The sequence below is a fragment of the Zingiber officinale genome, chromosome 7A (genome assembly GCF_018446385.1).
Source record: "Zingiber officinale cultivar Zhangliang chromosome 7A, Zo_v1.1, whole genome shotgun sequence".
NCBI classification, from domain to species: domain Eukaryota; kingdom Viridiplantae; phylum Streptophyta; class Magnoliopsida; order Zingiberales; family Zingiberaceae; genus Zingiber; species Zingiber officinale.
The window spans coordinates 16006573-16021156 of record NC_055998.1 but is presented as its reverse complement, the minus strand read 5'-3'; positions in this window follow the sequence as shown (position 1 = coordinate 16021156).

Sequence of the window (14584 nt, the reverse complement as noted above, 5' to 3'; positions counted from 1 at the left end):
CCTGTCCACCTTTTCTTTTCCGCGGTTTGTAAATATTTTCATATTTCTCGTAATCAATTAGCGTCGAACTCCTTTCGGCTGCTGTGTGAGGCCATCATCCTGTTCTGCCTACACAACATTCATTTGACTCCTTGGCTCTTCCATTATTTTTATTATCCTAAGTTATTTGAATTGGGGGCCTTCCTCTTCCAAGCCCAAGTGGGCTTAGTCTTTTTTGATAAAATGTCATCCTTCAATAAGCATTGGAGAGACAATTACTTCTTTGTTTGTTTCCCCGAGTGGCCAGACTTTTCGACTGGCTGGCAATTAGAAGTGATGAATCCACCCTCGCTCGGGAAGTACAAAGGCCGATCGGACTATCTCCAAGCAGCCTCAAGCTTGGCCAGTCATAAGTACCACATCCATAAGTTGTTGTTGGAGGGAGTCCTCTACGTGTTTGGCCTGAGTCTGATCCGCACAAGGCTTTCGTCCAGCCTAGGTATGCTCTTTTTTTTCCTCAATCTTTGAATCTAACTGATTTTTCCTTCTCTTTTGCAGCTCGAATCATGTTGCGAGCACGTCTGGCTGGCAAGTGCAAGCTCGCGGATGCAGAGATCAACGCTGCAGATGTGACTAAGCTAGAAAGTCGCGGACTGCAGCCGGTCGACTCCCACGAGGATCCTCTCGGCGAAGAAGAGGGAATACAAGCATTGGGGAACGAAGTTGGGAGAAGTCAGACAACAACAAGCGACATAGCCGCCACAGCAGCGAACCTTCTGCCCGAGCTGCTATCAATGGTTCCGATCGCGGTCACTTCAGAGTAAGCTACTTCCGATGAACCTCTGCGATAACTCAAGAGACAACGCGCAGAGGCATCCTGTTGGTGCAGGGAGCATCCGACGATCGAACTCGTGTTTTGATAATGGCAAAGGATTCAAAGTTAAGGTGTTTTGTAATCTAACAAGTCTGCTTGAGGATTTCAGGAAAGTCCTAGCTGCGGTTAAGCAAAGGAAAAACCCTAGGGGGTGGTAACCCTAGGTCATAGGGGGTGGTAACCCTATGCGGAAAGTCTTGGCAGGTCAATGGCTTCATGCAAAAGTCCTAGGGGGTGGTAACCCTAGGTGGAAAGTCCTGGTGTCGCGAACCAGGTAAAAGACTGGATCAGTCGGGAAGCGGAAGTCCAGCAGAAAGTCCGGGAGCCTCGAGTGCCGAGCAAAAGTCCAGTCGATCTGGAGGATCGAACTGGCATCAGGTAATCTCTCCTGAGGGGAGTAGGTGAGGACGCGTTCCCCATAGAGGGAACAGTAGGTGTCGGGTTGACCTAGGGTTTCCGGTCGAAAACCCGAAGTCAGACTCGAACAGTCCGGAGACTGTCTATACTTCATTTATCATATTTATTGTGCTAACTTTGTGTTACAGGATAGTGTTTGGGATTAACGTATCTTGCAGGTGCAAAGGAGCAACCTAAAGCCTCGGATGAACAGTGTCCCAGGCGCCTTCATGGAGCTTGGAGGCGCCTTGGGTGCAAGACTGGAGCTGGCTGCGAGAAGCTGTTCAAGGCGCCTTGATGAACAGTGGAAGGCGCCTTGAACATATGAAGGCGCCCTGTGAACAGTGGAAGGCGCCTTGAATCTGTGATAAGATTCGACCAGTTCGCTCCTTATCTCCGCGGCTGACTCGGCCTATTCAAGGCGCCTTGGGTAGCATTCAAGGCGCCTTGAACACTATTTATAAAGGGGGTTCGACCAGCAGCTTGAATCAATGATTTCCAAGTCTTCCTTCTGCATTTAGCTGCTAACGAACTCATCTCGAAGTGCTACAACTTGATGCCGACGACCCGAACCTTCAATTTAGAATTTCCTATTGTCGGTATAATTTATTTATTGTATTTCCTTGTAAATCATCTTTTGTAAATTTACGATCTTATAGTTGTTGCCCACCGGAAGCGATCAAGGATCGCGGGCCTTCGAGTAGGAGTCGCCTTAGGCTCCGAATGAAGTAAATCCTCTGTGTGTCTTTCTCTATCTCATTTCCGCTGCATTAATTTCTGAACGACGTTTTAATTACTCCGATAGTTTTACGATTCCGAAAATCGAACGATTTAGCCACGAGCGCTATTCACCCCCCTCTAGCGCTTCTCGATCCAACAATTGGTATCAGAGCGGGGTTGTTTTGAATTGGTGCAACCACCATTCAAAACAGTTTTTTTTCGTGGTATTTTGTTTATTTTTTTTCGGAGTCAATTAGAAATTAGCTAATTAGCTAAAATTCTAATTCTTTTCAAAACAGTGTTGCTCAAAGTTGGTCAATACCACTTGAGCTCGTTATTTTTTTCTTCTTCTTCCCGCACTATTAATCCAAGACTCAGTCTTGGAATAGATCTCCTTGTTTGTGTTTTTCTTAGATCTAAATGGCCCAACAAGAAGGGTATAGCACTGTTCGTCCCCCATTATTTTCTGGAGAAGACTTCGGATATTGGAAGGGACGAATGGAGATATATTTGAAGATCCAGTTCGACACCTGGATGATAGTCAAGACAGGACTGCAACTACCAACTGATACAGACGGTAAGCCTACATCCTGTGAGAACTGGGAGCTAGCCTTTATAAAAAAGGTGGAAGCCGACGCCAAAGCTACCTGCACCATCCAGTGCAGTCTTACCAAGGAAGAGCTCAACAGAGTCAGTCCGTTCTCTTCCACAAAGGAGCTGTGGGAGAAACTGATCGAACTTCACGAAGGCACCTCGGAAACCAAGGTGAGTAAGCGTGATTTGTTATTTAAAAACTATACAATTTAAAAATGCAGGAAGGCGAGACGGCAAGTTCGTTACACGCTCGAATTCAAGATATTCTAAATTCTCTTCATGGAATCGGGCAAAAGGTAGAAAATAGGGACATTATAAGGTATGCTCTTAACTCGTTTCCTAGGAGTACATTATGAGCATCAATGGTAGATGCCTACAAAGTCTCCAAGGATTTGTCTTCTTTAAAATTAGATAAATTGTTTAGTGAATTTGAACTTCATGAACAAACTAATGCACAGTCATCCGAGAAGGGTATTGCTTTGGTTGCAGGTACGAGTCGAACACGGGAATCAAGAGTACGGCGAAAAATTGAATCGGAATCAGAAGACGAACCCGACTCAGAAGATTCAGAAGATGAACTGACCAGCGAACTAGTGAATCTCGTGAAGAAGCTCTACAAGAAGAAGAAGGGCTTCAACAAAAAAGATCTGAAGAAGGCAGTTCAATCCAAGGAGGCCCAACCAAACTCGAAGGTAAAGTTTGAAGTCACCTGCTACGGGTGTAATCAGAAGGGGCACATCAAAGCAAACTGCCCCAACCAAAAGGAAGCCGAGAAGCAAAGAAGAAAGAAGGCCCTAAAGGCAATGTGGGACGAATCTTCCTCGGAGGACGACGACGACGAACTCGATCAGATGAGTCTACTCGAACTGATGGCCCGGGACCAGATCATCAAGAGCGAGAGCGAGTCAGAGGCCGAGTCCGAGCAAAGCCACGGATCCGCATCCGTTTCAGAAGGGCCAGACTCCACTGTAAGTATTCCAAGGCTCAATAATTTAGTTAATTACTTATTACGCAAGTTAGCTAAGTCAAACAATGGGATTAAATCACTTCTAAAGGAAGTAGCTATCCTTAAAGAAGTGACTAACACTAATTTATTACCTGATCAAGTTCAGACTGGAAACTCAACTCAAGTTCAAAAACTTGAGGAAGAAAATTCTAATTTGAAAAATCAGGTAAAAGATTTAAAAAATACCTTAGAACGGTTTTCTCTGGGCTCCAAGAATTTGGACCTAATTCTTGGGACACAAAGAGCCGTCTACAACAGAACTGGGCTAGGATATAAAAGTAAAAAAGAAATATAGATCTTATCTATCCTTAATAAACAAACAAAGTAGTAAATCAGTCCAAGCATGGGTCCCCAAGTCCAAATTGATCAATCAAGTTGGACTTGGCCAATACTGGGTTCCAAAGGATCAAATACACTACCTTGATAGACCATATCGAGGCTATGATCCAGGGAGAGCTAAAAGAAAAACGATCTTAAAAATTTAAAATTCGAAATTAATTTATAAATTCAAAATTCAAATTAAAAATTTGAAATTAACTTATAAATTCAAAATTCAAAATTCAAAATTTAAAATTCAAAATTCAAATTAAAAATTCGAAATTAACTTATAAATTCAAAATTCAAAATTCAAAATTCAAATTAAGAATTCGAAATTAACTTATAAATTCAAAATTCAAAATTCAAAATTCAGAATCAAATTAAAAATTCGAAATTAACTTATAAATTTGAAATTCTAAATTCAAATTCTAAATTCAAAATTAACTTATAAATTCTAAATTCAAAATTCTGAATAAAAAATTTGAAATTAAATTATAAATTCAAAAAATAGCTGGAGGACCCAAACTAGCTGGCACCTCAAACTGAACTACCCGACAGGGTAACTGAACTTAATTTACCCGAAATGGGTAAAAACAAGAGTAGATAACCCGGCAGGGTAATTAAGGTTAGATTAAAACGGGCTAAGTTTAACTTGAACCACAGTACTGGTGAAGTTTTTGGATGATAGTACGTTAGGGAAGCTTGGGCATCGCATGTCTAGGAAGATATGGCTTCGACCTGGTGCATTTGGCCAAGTGGAACTGACCGAAGCTACCCTTAAATGGATCCTAACTAGTTAGACCAAGGATTAGTATTAAGTTCAATGGGTAAGACTATTTGGAAAACCTCGAAGGCATGATTACTTTAATAAGCTCCTTGTGACTCACCATAGCCCAGAAGTTTATCCAAAGAATGCTTACTTGTTGAACCCAAAGCTAAACCTAAATCTAACGCAAAGTTCAACCAGACCCTTAATTTCAATAATAATTCATCTCACAACCATTATAGGATTCCCTGATTCACAATTTAGATCGGGTGAGATGACTAAGAAATTAAACTATGAAAATTGTTTTAAAAACTTAAATTTCAAATTGTTTTAAAAAACTTAAATTTCAAATTGTTTTAAAAAACTTAAATTTCAAAATTGTTTTAAAAACTCAAATTTCAAAATTGTTTTAAAAACTCAAATTTCAAAATTGTTTTAAAACTTAAATTTCAAACTTAAATTTCAAATTGTTTTAAAAACTTAAATTTCAAATTGTTTTAAAAACTTAAATTTCAAAATTGTTTTAAAAACTTAAATTTCAAAATTGTTTTAAAAACTTAAATTTCAAAATCGTTTTAAAAACTCAAATTTCTAAATTGTTTTAAAAACTCAATTTCAAAATTGTTTTAAAAACTTAAATTTCAAAATTATTTTAAAACTCAAATTTCTAAATTGTTTTAAAAACTTAAATTTCAAAACTGTTTTAAAAACTTAAATTTCAAAATTGTTTTAAAACTTAAATTTCAAACTTAAATTTCAAATTGTTTTAAAAACTGAAATTTCAAATTGTTTTAAAAACTTAAATTTCAAAATTGTTTTAAAAACTTAAATTTCAAAATCATTTTAAAAACTCAAATTTCTAAATTGTTTTAAAAACTCAATTTCAAAATTGTTTTAAAAACTTAAATTTCAAAATTATTTTAAAACTTAAATTTCTAAATTATTTTAAAAAACTTAAATTTCAAAATTGTTTTAAAAACTCAATTTCAAAATTGTTTTAAAAAACTTAAATTTCAAAATTGTTTTAAAAACTCAAATTTCAAAATTGTTTTAAAAACTTAAATTTTAAAATTGTTTTAAAAACTTAAATTTCAAAATTGTTTTAAAAACTTAAATTTCAAAATTGTTTTAAAAACTTAAATTTCAAATTGTTTTAAAAAACTTAAATTTCAAATTGTTTTAAAAACTTAAATTTCAAAATTGTTTTAAAAACTTAAATTTCAAAATTATTTTTAAAACTCAAATTTCAAAATTGTTTTAAAAACTCAAATTTCAAAATTGTTTTAAAAACTCAAATTTCAAAATTGTTTTAAAAACTTAAATTTCAAAATTGTTTTAAAACTTAAATTTCAAATTGTTTTAAAAACTTAAATTTCAAATTGTTTTAAAAACTTAAATTTCAAAATTGTTTTAAAAACTTAAATTTCAAAATCGTTTTAAAAACTCAAATTTCTAAATTGTTTTAAAAACTCAATTTTAAAATTGTTTTAAAAACTTAAATTTTAAAATTATTTTAAAACTCAAATTTCTAAATTATTTTAAAAACTTAAATTTCAAAATTGTTTTAAAAACTCAATTTCAAAATTGTTTTAAAAACTTAAATTTCAAAATTGTTTTAAAAACTTAAGTTTCAAAATTGTTTTAAAAACTCAATTTCAAAATTGTTTTAAAAACTCAATTTCAAAATTGTTTTAAAAACTTAAATTTCAAAATTGTTTTAAAAACTCAATTTCAAAATTGTTAAAAAAAAAACTTAAATTATTTTAAAATTGTTTTAAAACTCAAATTTCAAAATTATCTCTTCAAAATCCATTAACTTTAATTTTTTTTTTAAAATCTTTATTAAATTACTTAAAAGGCCTCATGGGGGCGCCTCCCACACTGGAAGGCGCCTCCAAGAGCGGCGGGAAAAGTTCCCGCCGCATCACCGATCCGAGGCGCCTCCTAAACCTACTCAAGGCGCCTTAACATACCTAAGGCGCCTTCAATTCCCAGCTTAAGAAAATGAACAGATTCCTTCTGTTCATTTTTCTGCCGACGTCGAGCACGTCTTTCGCGTGGATTCTAGCAACCAAGGCACCTTCAACCCGTTTAATCTCCCCTCAAAAACTTGGCAATGCCTCCTAGGTATAATCTCAATCCTTCCCGATCAAATTTTACGTAAAATTTCTGCTTATTTCTGTCAATTTTTGGTAAAATCATTGAAAATAGGAAACGCCGACACGTTGATCCTGATCCAGCTAGACTTCCATCAGCAGATATCAGATTCCCTACTATACATCTTAGGGATACCTTTGCTAATTACACTTTTGAACCTATCAAACCTAGATATGTAAATAGGACCTTTTATACCCAGTTTTGTTAGTCATCTATCCAAATGATAGAGCACTATCAATTGGACCAACTGGTTTACTGCACTGATACAGTAAACCAAGAGTTATGTGCACAGTTTTATCACAACCTTGAGAGGGTTGATGATAATAGGTACTCCACTAGAGTCGCTGGCGTTGACATTGAGCTTACCCCCACTTTGTTACGCACCACTCTAGGACTTAGGGTTTCAGACTCTACTTTCTTATGCTACCCCAGTAGGGACCTGCCATTTGGCGATCCTTACTCCCATATTACGTTAGATACTATCTATACGTATTTCTTCGGGGAAGAGAGACCTGCTGGCCTGACCGAGTTCAGGTCAGTATCTCTTCGGGTTCAGGACTATGTGATGTATAGGGTTCTGACATCATGTATACTGCCGATCTCATCTCGGGATGTCCCGAAGATGAGGACTTCCCACTCATTTTTCCTATACGCCTTGTGTCATCGATTAGATATCGATATAGCCTTGCATATATTCCATAACATCATCTGTGCATCTGACACAGTCACTTCCAAGATAGTACACATACCCTATTGTCATATTTTGACACGCTTCTTTTCTACCATAGAGGGTATAGATGTGTCCAGGGGGACAGCCATTCCTCTTACTATATATGGCGAGCTAGGATCCCGTAGTTGTAGACTAGCCGGTGCTGATATCACAGCTGATGGAGTTCTAGCTTGGACAGGACGACCACAGCCAGCAGCTACCCCTATCGCTCCAGCAGCCGAGGATATACCAGGCGAGGGAGAGGAGTGGACTGATTTCTTAGGTGAGGATCTTTTCGCGGATCCTTCCCCGTCTGCCGGACCATCCACCTCAGCTGGACCTTCGACCTCTACATCACTCTCCGTCGAGGACAGACTTGCTCGACTCGAGGTCGAGTCCATCCAGACACGACGGATAGTTCTCTCTATTCGGTCCGAGATGACTGCCGGATTTACGTCTCTTCGTGACGAGATACGATGTTTAGGTCAGCCAGCACCTGAGCAGCCCTATGCACCACCTTCTGCTGATGACCCTCCAGCTGATGCTCCTCGAGTGGATGATCTTGCCATTTGATATGACTATTTTGTGCATTGTACTATGGATTGTTGTCGATAGACACCCTCACTTCACTACCTATTTTTGTTAGACTTCCTTGAAGTGATTTGCATGCTTAGTCAGTTTCACAAACTCTGGGTTTAGTTATCATCTTTCAAAATCTAGGAAAAATAATTTTTAAAATTCCACTTTATTAGATTTTTCAAATTGGACTTAGCGTAAGCTTTCCCCCTAGAAATCTTGTTCCCCTAGACTCAAGCCAGAGCATCTTACAAACACCTAGGTATACCTTGATTGTGTTTGAAAGACTTAGAATGACGTGAGATGCATAGGGTACAGCCTGGACTCAAGAATGCTTATATCTGTACATCAATATGAGTCTGGGCTTTAAACACTCAATATACATTAATCAAGTCAAGTCTTCCAGCTCTAGTCAAAGCTAACTGGACCAAATTGACCTAACTTGACTAACCATGTGAAAGTTGTTGCCCTATAGGCAATCAACAAGTAGCTAAAGGTTAGACAGTTGGTAAAGGACACTCAATTTTCTAGTTAAGCATGTTTGATCTTTAAGGCTCTGATACCTAGTAAGTTAATCTATTGAACATGATTCATGCTTGGACTTAAGGACCAACTGACTTTAAATGAATAACCTAAACCAAAGTTTTAGCTACTCTGCTCCCTCCTAGCCCTAAAATTTAAGCTAAGTTTTTTTTTAAGCCATAGCCTTCCAATCCAATACTTGCAAAGAACTTAGTTTTATTTTCAAAATTCTAAAACTCAGCTTACTTTGAAATCTAACTTTATAAATTACTATTTTCTTAAGTAGAGCAAAGATTTCAAAGCTACTTCAAAGGATTCTAAATAAAGATTATTGTTTTACTAGCTTTTTAACTATAAAAAAGATCCACTTTCTAGAAACTTTTTCTAAGTTTCTAAAAAGCTAACATCATTTAACCTGTTAAATATTTTCTCACTTAGCTAAACTGTTAAATTTTTTTTCAGAACCCTTGTTAAATCAAAATGACTATTTTTACTTATTTTTGATATATGGTAAAGGGGGAGAAATAAAATTCAAAATTAAAATAAAAAAGGGGGAGCAACAGTTAAGGGGGAGCATATAGTTGGCGCTAAACTTTAATTTCGTAGGGTTTACTTTAGCAAATTTACTTTGTTAAATGTGTTCATCTATTTTTAGCAAATTTGCCTGTGTTAAAAGTATTCATCTATTTCATCTATTCGCTTGTTTACTTAACTTTGAATTTGAGTTGCCATAATCAAAAAGGGGGAGATTGTTGGTGCGGGGAGCATCCGACGATCGAACTCGTGTTTTGATAATGGCAAAGGATTCAAAGTTAAGGTGTTTTGTAATATAACAAGTCTGCTTGAGGATTTCAGGAAAGTCCTAGCTGCGGTTAGGCAAAGGAAAAACCCTAGGAGGTGGTAACCCTAGGTCATAGGGGGTGGTAACCCTATGCGGAAAGTCTTGGCAGGTCGATGGCTTCATGCAAAAGTCCTAGGGGTGGTAACCCTAGGTGGAAAGTCCTGGTGTCGCGAACCAGGTGAAAGACTGGATCAGCCGGGAAGCGGAAGTCCAGCAGAAAGTTTGGGAGCCTCGAGTGCCGAGCAAAAGTCCAGTCGATCTGGAGGATCGAACTGGCATCAGGAATCTCTCCTGAGGGGAGTAGGTGAGGACGCGTTCCCCGTAGAGGGAACAGTAGGCGTCGGGTTGACCTAGGGTTTCCGGTCGAAAACCCGAAGTCAGACTCGGACAATCCGAAGACTGTCTATACTTCATTTATCATATTTATTATGTTAACTTTGTGTTGCAGGATAGTGTTTGGGATTAACGTATCTTGCAGGTGCAAAGGAGCAACCTAAAGCCTCGGATGAACAGTGTCCAAGGCGCCTTCATGGAGCTTGGAGGCGCCTTGGGTGCAAGACTGGAGCTGGCTGCGAGAAGTTGTTCAAGGTGCCTTGATGAACAGTGGAAGGCGCCTTGAACAGATGAAGGCGCCCTGTGAACAGTGGAAGGCGCCTTGAATCTGTGATAAGATTCGACCAGTTCGCTCCTTATCTCCGCGGCTGACTCGGCCTATTCAAGGCGCCTTGGGTAGCATTCAAGGCGCCTTGAACACTATTTATAAAGGGGGTTCGACCAGCAGCTTGAATCAATGATTTCCAAGTCTTCCTTCTCATTTAGCTGCTAACGAACTCATCTCGAAGTGCTGCAACTTGACGCCGACGACCCGAACCTTCAATTTAGAATTTCCTATTGTCGGTATAATTTATTTATTGTATTTCCTTGTAAATCATCTTTTGTAAATTTACGATCTTATAGTTGTTGCCCACCGGAAGCGATCAAGGATCGCGAGCCTTCGAGTAGGAGTCGCCTTAGGCTCCAAACGAAGTAAATCCTCCGTGTTCTTCTGTGTGTCTTTCTCTATCTCATTTCCGCTGCATTAATTTCTGAACGATGTTTTAATTACTCTGATAGTTTTACGATTCTGAAAATCGAACGATTTAGCCACGAGCGCTATTCACCCCCTCTAGCGCTTCTTGATCCAACACATCCTCCCATTCTGCAATCTCTACCTTGCAGTCCCCAACACCAGCTGCCTCTTGACCATCCTCCGAGTAGGGCAAGACCTCCATTCCTCCTCTTGAGCAGGGAGTCGTAGAACTTCCGACTTCCATGTCATCCGATCGGATACCCTCCTTGTCTGTGCTACCTCAGGGGACAATTTGTGCATCGTCAGTTGCCTTTATGCCACCATCTTTGCTAGCATCCCGGTCCTCGGGCAGGGTGACTTTAAACTCCTCTGGCCCGAGTAGCCAGAGGCAAATAACAACAATCATACATTTGCCGACCGACGAGTATCATAGTATGGATGACCCAGCGTCCCTCACCCCCGAGCACCAAATAAGAATCCAAGGGCCAATCACACAAATATATGTCTATATCCGAGCCCGTGCGACAGTCATCTCTCTGGAGGAGCTTGCCAATAGTCACACCCAGATATCCACTGGAGTACGTACATTGCTTTGACTTTTTATTCGTTTGACGCTTACCATTTTCCTATTGTTGTCGTTCTGGGTAGAGAGTCTGGCCATGTGCCACAGGCTCACCTATTTGGAGCATGAATTCCAGCAACTGCATGCTCCGAGCGGCCAAACGTCTACTTCACAGGCGCGCTTGGAACAGATGAGTGCCGAAGCAGCCTAATTAAGGGCTGACCTGCAACGGACCTCCGAGCTGTTGGAACCCCAAGGTGTTTTGATGTGATCAAACAAGCTAAGTTAGGTCCTGCGTTTGTTTAACCCTTGTGTCTAAGTGTGCAGGAGCTTAGGAACACAGGAAGTCGAGCGGAAGACGCGGCTAGCGAGAAGGACGGCACGGGAGAGAGCCGACGGGCTCGGTGCGTCCGAGGGACGAGGTGACCGCGGAAGAGTACACCGGTGGACGAGAAGAACGTGCGCGGCGTTCGAGGGACGAGAAACCGGGAAGGAAGGCTGCTCGAGGAGAAGGCCGGAACATGGGTTCGGGTGAGCCCTATTCCGGATGGCCGAGATCACCCAAGCTAGTGGAGCCGGAACAGAAGACCCGGACCGAGACGAGCTGAACCGAAGAGGAGCGACCGGACGGAAAAAGTCAACCAGAGTTGACTTTTGGGGTCCGGGGCGCCCGGAACCATCCGGGGCGCCCGGAACCCTCCAGGGCGCTCGGAACCCTCCGGGGCGCCCGAAACGAGGTTTTTGACCAGATCGAGTCAAACTCGATCTGAACATTGGGGGATAAAGTTTTATCCCCCCAGGGCGCCCGGAACCCCTTCGGGGCGCCCCGACCAGTGCTATAAATATAGCATTGGGTTGCACAAATCAGAATAACTAACTGGTAATCAATTCCTTCTGTGCTTTCAATTCTGTTCTTTTCATTTGTGCTGTCAACGTTGTAAAGAGGCTCCTCCGCCCAGAGGAGAATCAGATAGTGCGCTTACATTCCTTGGATTAGCAATCCCCTGATTGCAAACCAAGTAAAACTCTGGTGTCTGTTTTTTTTACTTAGTCTCTTTTATTTATTTATTACAAGTGTTCATTATATAGTTGAAATCCGAGAAAGGTTCAAGTTTTATTTTGTAGGGCAATTCACCTCTCCCCTCTTGCCGGCCTCCAAAGGGACCAACAAATGGTATCAGAGCCAAAGCGCTTCAGGAGGACTAACCGCCGATCGAAGCAACAAAGATGGCCGGACCAAGTATCGTCCCACCAAAATTCGAGGGGAACTTCGCAGACTGGAAGCGTCGTATGGAGGTATTCCTAAAAATAGATTTTGAAATTCGGTTTATTATGAAATATTGTTTTGTAGTTCCAATAGATAAAGATGGAAAAGAAAAAGAAGAGAGCGATTGGACAAAGAAGGAGCAGAATGAGTCGGTAGCAAACAGCCGTGCGGAACATCACCTGCTGAGCGTGTTACCGCCTCAAGAGGTCAACCGCATCGGAAACTACTTATTTACTAAAGAACTTTGGGAGAAGTTCTTGGAACTCCACGAAGGCACGTCCGAAGCAAAGCTCGCTAGAAGGGACATCCTCCGCAACAAACTGATGAACATCCGTCTGGAGAAAGGTGAGAAAGTAGCCGGTTTACATGCAAAGGTAAAAGAACTAGTTACTGGTCTCGAAAATCTTGGTGAAACGGTAACAAATTGGGATACTATTCGTTACGCACTCAATGCGTTTCCAAGAACTCCGGAATGGACATCAATCGTCGATGCTTACTACATCTCAAAAGACCTGGAGGTAAGTACTTTAGAAGAGTTGTTTTCTACCCTTGAATTACACGAAACTAGATATGCAGAGATACCAAAGGGACCAAAGGACACAACCCAGACTATGGCGCTGAACGCAACCAACAAGGATGAACCCGAGTCAGACTCCGAAGACGATCAAGAAGCGTACATGGTAAGAAACTTTAAAAAGTTTTTTAGATCTAATAAATTTAAAATGTAGAATAAAAAGAATTAAAAAGGTAGAAGAAAGGTACGGTGCTACCAGTGTCAGAAGGAGGGACACCTAAGGGAAGACTGCCCAGAACTCAAGAAAGTGAAAATGAAGACACCCAAGAAACACAACCTAAAAGCAACTTGGGATGACACTTCTTCATCTGAATCAGAAGCTCAAGAATATGCGGGGATTGCACTGATGGCAAGCCACGAAGGACAAAGTATATCAGAACCCAGCATCGATGAAGGGGGAGCGACCTCAGATGGAAGTAGCGAAGCAGGGGGAGATTCAGGCTTCAAGTCTGATATGGTAAGTGAGGTATGCCTCTTACCCCCTGATGAACTTTATTTTGGTATCAAAGCTATGACTAAATCCATGTATAAATTAGAAAATAAAAATGCCAAATTAGAAAATGAAATTTTAGAAACAAAGAGAATTTTGGCAAAATCATGTCTTATAGAGGATTTTGAAAAATTGAAAATTGAAAATGAAAAACTAAAAGAAGAAATAGAAAGATTGAAAAAATCTAATGGTTCAAATATTTCTACTTTTAGAAATTATGGAGGTTTAAATTGGTATTATAGATTTCATCAAAATCAAATTAGAAATATATCAAAAATCTATATACCTAGGAAATACTTGGTTAATCCTGTAAGTAGGAACCTCTATTGGGTTCCAAAAACCTATTTAATTTAAAATAAAAAATTAGACTTAGCATTTTCAGCAAGGAAATTAAACAACTAATTTCTTTATGAGGTTTTGTCTAAGGAAGTGGTTGTTGCTCCAATAACCAAGAATGCCTAGTGCCTCGCTACGACCTGGAAGCCAAGTATCGAAATGAAAAGTTTAATTGACTAACTGAAAAAGCATTAATTTAAATTACTTGATGCTTTAAAATAGTTATTCAATTTGTGTTAGAAAATATTTTATTTTCTTAATTTTTTTATTATCTTAGAAATTTTTATGAAAATTGACTTAGAATTTTTTTTAAAGTTATCTTAGAATTTTTTATGATAATATTGTCTTATAATTTTTTAAAAAATTAACTTAGAATTGTTTCTTATGAATATTAACTTAGAATTTTTTCAATTAATTAGAAAATTTTTTTTTGGGGATGCTGAGATAAGTTTCAAACTTAAAATTTTTTTTAACACTTATGACTGTTTTATCTGAAAAATATTTTACTTAAATGTTTTTTTCGAAAGAAAAATTCTGAAGAGTATCTTTAAATTGAATTTTACTTAGACGTTATTAAATATTTTACACTTAAAGCTTTTGTTTGAATTTACCTTAGACTTATTTATAACCCCAATTTTTATGTGATCAAAGGGGGAGAAGTATGTTAAGTCTAGGGGGAGGTACTATAATTTTTCAATTGAAAAATATTTGGCCTTATTGAAATATAAATCGTTTTTATTGCATATGGTTACCCTAACTTAACTTGGGTTGCTCACATCAAAAAGGGGGAGATTGTTGAAACCCCAAGGTGTTTTGATGTGATCAAAC